This window comes from Passer domesticus, chromosome 1, assembly GCF_036417665.1.
Source record: "Passer domesticus isolate bPasDom1 chromosome 1, bPasDom1.hap1, whole genome shotgun sequence".
Classification (NCBI taxonomy): Eukaryota; Metazoa; Chordata; class Aves; order Passeriformes; family Passeridae; genus Passer; species Passer domesticus.
Genome location: NC_087474.1, coordinates 155,308,260 through 155,317,237, shown reverse-complemented (window position 1 = coordinate 155,317,237; position 8,978 = coordinate 155,308,260). Strand labels below are relative to the sequence as shown.

At 37.2% G+C, this 8,978-nt stretch overlaps 1 long non-coding RNA gene across 1 annotated transcript; it reads left to right on the top strand.

Annotated features, from left to right (window-relative positions):
- Positions 1-337: 337 nt before the first annotated feature.
- LOC135290131 (uncharacterized) lies at positions 338-8,674 on the top strand. Its single transcript, XR_010352843.1, has 3 exons — positions 338-407; positions 6,814-6,850; positions 8,633-8,674. It is a non-coding gene; the product is annotated as an uncharacterized LOC135290131 (long non-coding RNA).
- The last annotated feature ends 304 nt before the right edge of the window (positions 8,675-8,978 follow it).

The window sequence follows — 8,978 nt, the reverse complement described above, 5'->3', positions numbered from 1 at the left end:
ATGAGATCATTAGAAAAAGGGTTGTAATAAGTTCAGAAGGCCAATCGGCTCTGTTCTAATCACTGGAGAAGAGAGTACTGATAGGGGCCTCAGGGAGAAAGTATTGAAGCAGCTAGAGGATTTTTAATGACCAAATCAAGTTAGGAAAATCACCACCTGTGCCTCAGTGAACAGGATAATTTCAGCTTGGGTGAGGGTGAGTGTAAAATGGATTTGTAATCACTTTTATTTTTCTTACATTCTTTTTTTATTTTTTCCTTCCCTCTTTTTATATTTCCTTAGGAGTGGGGTTGGTGACTGGAAATCTACAGAGCAGAGCAGCAGAAAATAAGGAAAAAAAATCCAGAAAATAAGGTTATTGAAGGAGAATGAAAACAGTGTCCTGCAGCAGCTGAAGGCAGTTTCAGGTCAGAACAGAGACTTAGTCAATTCAAGGTAACATTAAGCATTTCAAAATCAAGGGGAAACAGTTCTGTAATGTAAAAATGAAAGTGCAGTCTTTTTATCAGTGGTCAGGAGGGGAGAGAAAAGCCACACCCACAGATGACTCAGTCCACTGTAATTTAAGTGTATAAGGTGATTGGACAGGTAACTTCTCTGGAAGTGTCTGCTTTTGTCCATTCTCTCCAGAGTGAATATAAATGAGTAGCTGAGTTAATAAAGCTAATTATTAGACAGTTAAATGATCACTCCAAGAGTTAAATGACTCTCAACCATGACTAACTCTAGCAGACCCAGGCACACTCATTCTGCCTTGGACTGGTTTTGTATTTGAATGTGCAGTTACTCAGTCCTTCCCCAAGAAACTGCCTCTCCTGTCCTTTGTCTCACTCATCCAGACATCTCAAAAATCATATTTCTGTCTTCCACATTGCCATTTTGTATTCTTCAGAGTTATCTATATATTAATGTTCAGAAGACTAGAGCTCACTTTACCTATGCTTGAGGGAAGATGTCCTGGGAAACCCTAAACACAAGTTAAAACATAACATCTTTTATCAGCACTCAGTAGCTGGGGCTCAACACCAAGTTATTTGTATTCACAAGGCTTCCAGTTAAAGTGGAGCACAGGCAGACAAAATTTCCATCTGCTCTGGATGCAAATAGAATGAGCTCATGTCTGCTTAGCGGGCAAGAGCCCATGTAGGTGTATCCTACGTCTGGTTTATCTCTTAGATAATAAATTAATCAGAGCAAGAGCAATCTCCATTTTGTATGTTTGTACAGCCCTCAACACAGGAAATTATGGGTCCTGCTGAGGTCTGAAAAGGCCACTCCATTATGAAAACTGAAATTTAGAATGAATGCACTGTCATTCATATCTTCATTAAATAAATATATGGAGCACATTAAAGCCAAGGTGAAAAATATTCAGCAGATATACTTCTAATGGAAAGATAATTTAATTGAAAAATAATCTGTTCACAATATTCTCATATACACTATTTTATTAGATCATATTACTGAGAACCCATTTACTCTGCATCCTTTGGAAGGTATAATAGGGAAGGGAAAATTTAGGCTAGATGAATGGATAGTATGGGGGATGAATGAATCTTCCTGTATTAATATATCTCATGTTAACAGAGGTAGGTAATTAAAATAATCTTTTTAAAACCAGATTTAAGTAAGGAGACTAAGAAAAAGATTGTGTCAGGTCTTTTTTTTTTTTCCTCTTCTTTGTGACTGGTCTTTGTCAAGGGAGGTTGCTTCCTTGAAAGCTTTTTCTTTTCCCTTTTTTTTCCACACAGAAACCTTTGACTTTATTATGAAACACTACCATCCACATAAAGGATTATTTAAAGCAAAGAAACATATGGTAGTTCCCTACCTCTATTTATACTATCAGATTTGTGGTTTGTTTTGCTCAAAAATAGGGGTTTAGGCCACCAAAGAGCACTTTATGCTGCGTAAAATTGCTATATAAGATTACTCAGTAAATGAATCAATAATGGTCCTGCCACTTCTCAGGGATATCAGATTTTACTTGCTGACAAAATGAAAATATGAAACAGATCTCCTTTTTTTTCTTCCCTAAAGTTGGAGGAATCAGACTGCCTGACTCTGGTTCATTGCCTTTGCAATCACTCCTAGAGATGCTGAATTATTGGGAAAAGCTTCAGTTTTCACAGTTATCAAAAAGTGGAGAGATTTTTTGACAGTCATATTTTTGAGATGTGCTCTGCACACATTTTTTAAAAGGTTTTACTATTTACTATTAGTTATTTATTTATTTGGAGGGCCCAGAGAGTGGTGATGAAATGGTGAACATCCAGAGTGATGAATGGCGCTACATCCAGTTGGTGGCTGGTCACCAGTGGAGTTCCCAAGGGTTCAGTACTGGGTATTCTTGTTTAATGTCTTTGTGGATGAACTGTACAAGGGGATTGAACGCACTCTCAATCCGTTCATGGATGATGCTAAGTTCAGGAGTGTTGGTCTGCTGAGGGTAGGAGGGCTCTGCAGAGGGGTCCAGACAGGCTGGATCAATGGTCCAAGGCTGACTGCGTGAGGTTCAACAAAGCAAAATGCCAGGTCATGTCCTTGGGTCACAACAACCCCCTACAGTGCTCCAGGCTGGGGCAGAGGGGCTGGAAAGTGACCCAGTGAAAAAGGATTGGATTCAGTTTTGGGCCTCTCACTACAGGGAATATTGAGGTGCTGGAATGGGTCCAGAGAAAGGAACAGATTAGGGGAAGGGTCTGGAGCACAAGTCTGACAAGGAGCAGATGAGGGAGCTGGGGGTGTTTAGTCTGGAGGAAAGGAGGCTCAGGGGAGACTTTATTGCTCTCTACAACTCCCTGAAAGAAGATTGTAACCAGGTAGGGGCTGGTTTCTTCTGTCAGAAAACTGGCACCAAGACAAGAGGATATAACCTCAAGTTTTTCCAGGGGAGGTTCAGGCTGGGCATCAGGAAGAATTCCTTCACTGAAAGGGTGGTTCAGCATTGGAACAGGATGCCTGGCAAAGTGATGGATTCAACATCCCTGGAAGAGTTCAAGAAATGCCTGGAAGTGGCAGTCAGTGCTATGGCTTAGTTAACAAGGTATTTTTGATCAAAGGTGGGACTCAATGATCTTGGAGGTCTTTCCCAACTTTAATGGTTCTAAGATTATTTTAAAACATATTAAGGATAATTATATCTTTGAATATATTAGCACATCTCCTGCCTGTGAGCCCTGGATGATCAACAGCACCTTCAGCACTAGTGTAAGATTCACCTCACTGACTCAAACTGTTAAACAACTCCTCTGCTCTCCCTAGTCATTAAAGAGAAACAGACACTTACAGAAAATTAATACTTGTACTGCTGCTACTACTACTACTACACTACTACTACTAACAACAACAACAAATTTTATGCAGCTTAGATAATTTAATCATCTGAAGGATACTTTTCTCTGTTGACTATAACACATCAGTTGATAGATTTTTGTCTCTTAAGTTTACATCATCTGAATATTCATGAAGCATAGCATGAATACTTTTTCCCCAGTCTGCCTTCCATGGTCTGATGTCATTTTTGTGAAGAATGAAAGCTTGAACCCTCTGTATGTGAAAGCAGTAGTATTTCTAGACACCGCATTTACTCAGTATTGACCAAAGACAGTGGGAGAATTTCCACTGGACATGTGGCAGGCAGCTATGCTTAAAATGTGGCTCCTTTCATAGCTGAATTCAATAAGAAAATTACTCTGTAATTGTAAAATCATCCATCTAAAATACTTAGCTATGTCTGCAGCAATATATATATATAAAATATAGACTTAAATGACCAAAGTTTGTACTATTGGAGAAAGCCTGCCTCACTGTCTATGACAGATATAGCCCTTGGCAACACAGCTATGAGAACAGTTTGACTCACACACATGGTGAATTGTCCCTGCAAAGCCCAGATTCCTATTTCAATTCCTTGTCTAATTTGTGAATCATCTTGGTTCGAAGATTCATGTCAACAATTCAGTATAAGACACTTTCTGCACTCATGCAGACTATGTGCATGCTGAGATTTGTTCATCGCCAGAAGCTCTTTAAGGACTTTAGATGAGAACAATTAATCAAGAGAAAATTTATTTCAGTATGTGATTTGATTCAGTTACTGTCTTGGTCTCCAGGCTCAAGCCATAAAGCTGTTCCCCTTTTTACCTTCTACTGCCTGTTTGCAAAACCCCTCCTGAGTTGTGATGTGTGTCATTGTATGAAGCTTTAGTTGATAGCTCTGCTTGAAATGAAGTTTTTGACCTCACTCCTTTATTAATCCAGCTGGTAAATTCTGCTTCCCTTTAAGTGAAGTATGCTATTCTGAAAATTAATCCACTGGACAAAATACATCACCCTTACTCAGACAGAAGTGCCTTGTAATGTAGTCTCACTGAATTTAATGAGTGAGCTAAATAAGAAAATATTAATACAAGTCAAATGAATAACAGAACATGTCCAGAATTGGCATAGATAGAAATTAAGGATTTGAATTCTTTATTTTACTTCCTTTATTTTAAATGAGAAGTTTGTACAACTTAATTAAGAACACAGACAAAAATATTTTTTCCCCTACAGATACATTTTCCTTTTAATGGGGGCTATGGTTTCCAGTGATGACTTTGGAAACTCACAATATCCTGTTATTGATGTGCACCTTTCCTTAGACTTTGACCTGATCAAAGACAGTATAAATCATAGAATCATAGAATTGTTTATGTTGCAAAACTTCTAGGATAATTGAGTCCAACCAACAACTTAACACTGCCAAGTCCACCACTACACCATGTCCCTAAGTGCCCCATCTACATATCTTTTAAATATATCCACGGATAGTGACTGCACAACTCTCCTGGGCAGCCTGTTCTGGTCCTTGACAACACTTTCAGTGAAAATGTTTTTCAAATGTCCAATCTAAACCTTTCCTGGTGTAAAATGAGACCATTTCTGCTTGTCAGGGAGTTGTATGAAGTGATAAGGTCTCCCCTGAGTTTATCCAGGCTAAATACCCCCAGATCCTTCATCTGCTCTTCATCAGACTTGTGCTATAAACCCTTCAGCAGCCTCATTGCTCTTCTTTGGACACACTCCAGCACCTCTACCTAGTAACTGCATTTTCAAGTGTCATTTTTCTTTTAAAAATTCTCTTCCTATAGAATTGGATGAATATTCATCTTTCTGTTGCCAAGTGTAGGCTTGTTAGATGGCCTTTCCTGATACAGGAATATTCTACTGCTAACTGGAACTTTCTCAACATTTGTCAATAAGAGTAAGAACATACCACAGGAAACAAGGAAAAGATATCAAAGCTAGAATGATTACTTCTTCAGAAGTAATATCTTCACACTTTTATACCCTCCTGTTATAAAAATGAAAGCATATGTACTTTTTTTTTATAATTTCTTTTTATCTTAGAGTCAAATCTCTGATATTAAATATTTTGTTTTTACATAAGTCTTCTGCATAAGAGCTGATGAGGTCTTAGTGGCACTTTTTGATGAAAAAGATGAAAGCATTTTTGTCTTGATTTGAGAAGCCATTTTGGATCATTTTATGCCTAGTAAATCCATTCTGCAGTGATGAACAGATTGTCTTGTTTGCTTCCAAAAAGAAATTATAGTAACAGAATTTTAAAATATACTGAATTCTGGAGTAAATATAAATATATGTTGTTGCTGTTATTTTTGCTAATATAGTAGCTTGATCGTTCTCTGCTTCCAAGGTGCACAAACTTTCAGCTAACAGGCAGATATTTTCATCTGAGCACACTTGTTAAAGAGTTGCTTGAGATTATGCAAAACTCAGCGTTGACAAAAAAATGTGCCAAGTACATATTTCAGTCTTTTCTCTTTAAGGAAAAGTTTTTCACCATATGCCTTCATGAGAACCCTAAAGGACTCTTTCTGTTACAGCTTTCTGCACATAGCCCAGAAGCATCAAATAGAGGGGAAAAAAATTAACCACAAAAACCCCAAAAACAAACAAACAAAAAAAGCACCTACAAGACCACAAATGGTGTAGAAGCAGGAAACAAGGGAAATCCCTCGCTGGTTCACAGAAAGAAAAAAATACTTTGGAAATTTTGCTGGATAAATGGCCAGGTGAAAGGAACAATATCAACTCTAGATTTTCTGCCAAAGGCTCTGAGATTGCTGCAAAGCAAATCTTGTACAGAAGTGGATTGAGAGGATATGGATAAATCCTTAGAGGATATGGATAAATCCTTCATTTAGTTGTCTACATGACATAGGAAACAACAGCACAAGGATTAGATCTGAGCCTCCTGGGATTCACCTAATTAGTATTTAGTCTGCAATACTTGGCTCCTATTTTCAGTGTATGGTTCTGAAAGTGCTCCCTACAGAAAATGCAAGTGTAAAAAGTGTGTTGATCACAGCTCACCATTCTATAATATCAAAGAATGGTCAAGCCATGTAATTTTTATCTTAAATAACTAGGTATGCCATTCAAGTCCCTTAACAAGATATCTGACCCTTCCTTTGATACCTTATACTTGAAATATCTGATAATCAATGGTTTTGTCAGATTTATACCTAAGTAATTTCCCCCTCCCATCACAGAGAGCATATCTGCATTACATGTCTTATTTCTGAAAACTAACTTGAAGAAAGAACAGCCAATCAGCAGCGTTCACCACCATAAGATTTTATTGTTTTCTTTTATCTGAAGCCTTGGACAAGATCCCTATTTCTTCCATAAGTGTTGAATCTTTCAAGCGTTTTCAAAACAGTAGCAATTGAATGTATGGAACACAGCACAGTACTCTGCCATCTGATATTTCAAATAATAAACTTCATTTTCCTGTTTTTCTAGGGAAAACATTCTGGTGACAGATGGCAATTGCTAGAAGGTAAAGAGTCCACTATATTACCCAAACAGGCTGAAGAATGATACAAGTTCCCTAATGACTTTTGCATGGAAAGATATCTCAGGAAATGAATTAAATAAACATTTTCTATGAAGATTTGAATTATAATTTGAATTTTTATTACAAGTGCCAAGGCCAAAGCTTTTTTTCTTGCATTGCTTTGATAGGAGCCTGCATTGCTTTGATAGGCTCCAACATCAACAAAATGGCAGGGGTTTTATAATATTTGTAATTTTTATAATCACAAATTTTATGTGAAATTGTGATTTTAGGAGTCATAATAACTTTATTATACTAAATTTTGTACTCATAATTAATACAGGGCAGTCTAGATACACCTTTTGAGCAGACAAGATGATCAAAACACAGGAGGGGAAATAAGGACATAGAATTATTCAAGCATCAGTGACAGAACTGGAACTGCTTAAGGTCATAATAACTCATTGAATCTAACACTTGTTATTGAAGAAAATAGAATTTCTGCTCCATCAGAAATCAAATGGTCTCTCAATTTGATCATAGTGTCTCAAATGTCAACTCTCACTATTTTCCTTACTTCTGGGATAAAAAGCTCTCCTGCCAAAAGGGTTATCTGCCTAGCAATGTTCAGTTGTCATGCATTTTGTAAAAGGACAGAAATATTTAGTGTGAAGAGAAAAAACATCTGTTTCTCTGACTTCTTACCTATTATCACTTGAAGGAAATATTATTCACCTCCACCATCCTTGCTTTTCACTTCTTTTTTTGCATAAGTGACAGAAATGCATGTAGATAAGGATGATTCAAAACCAGACATGCAGATGTATAGGAAGTACAAAAATATCTACTGCCCTTCATCAGAGATTTTCTTTGGGTCTGGAAGTACAACAGCAAAACTATTCTTGACAGACAGACACTGCTAACAAAGGAACATTTTAAGATTACACATTGTTAGAAAAAGTTTTGCTAAGGAGCAGAATCTAAATAATTTTTAAGATTCTGCATATGAAGATTTTAAACCAAGACAGCCCTCAGTATTGTGTCAGTTTTCTACTACCTAAACAAAGAGAGAAGGAAGGGGAAAAAAAAGTGTTGACTTTGCATTACCAGCTAAACACTAAGCACACATGACTGGGCATGACCTTTCTGTTCAAACACATGCTCTCATCAACCAGGACAATAGAGGATGTCAGGCTCTAATGTTTGATATATATTCCACACGCTTGGTGAGCTGGATATGGCCCATTTTACTTTCCAATGAAGTAAGCGGTCCTGAACACACAATCATTCTTGGTAATGGCTTTTTTTTTTTGCTTTTTTTTTTCTCCCCTCTGAATTGCAGTGTTGGATGAAATACTTTGGGGTTATTTTCTTGTTTTTATGCTGAAGTTTGTACACTTTTCTAACAAAAGTGTTGAGGTTTCAGTGATATTCAGGCTGGGGGTATTATGCAGGGAGAATGGATTCCTGACCAATGTTAGCAAACAAACATCCTGGGAGCTGATGGATTTTTAAGGGAATGTCCAGTTACATATGAAATGAACATATTTGTTTCTTATAGAGATGGGTTGTACTATACAAAATGTTTTTACATTCTAAATGGAAAACAGAAAAAAGAAATAAGAAAAGGTAGACCAAAGTGCTTTTCCATAGAGCCAACAACAACAGTAATAAGAACACTGGGCAACCAATTCTCTGTGCTCTCCCTAGAATCAAAAGAACATCTAGTAATTAGAAGGGTGATAAATTACCTATTTTTGATCTTCTTCCCCATTAAATCCTAAGGCTTTGATGGTGCCTTTGATGTGCCACTGATGGAAAAACTGGCAGAGATGAAGGTGAGAGACAAATTCTTGCATTGCACCACAAGTTGCAACTTATGCCATTTCTTATATTGCATCCATAACTCTTTACTTCTAGGTTTTGGGATTTTTTTTCCAGGAGGACAGTATTCTACCTCTTCACTTTTACCTTTATGCACTCTGAGAGAGAATCAGTGGAAACTGGACTCCCTCCATTATTTGTTTTTCCCCATTGCCTTCTTTTTACAGTTCATCAATGCCACTCTTGCCTCCACTGACAAGATAGAATCAAATCTGAGTACAACTTACCAAAGATGTTATCAATACCA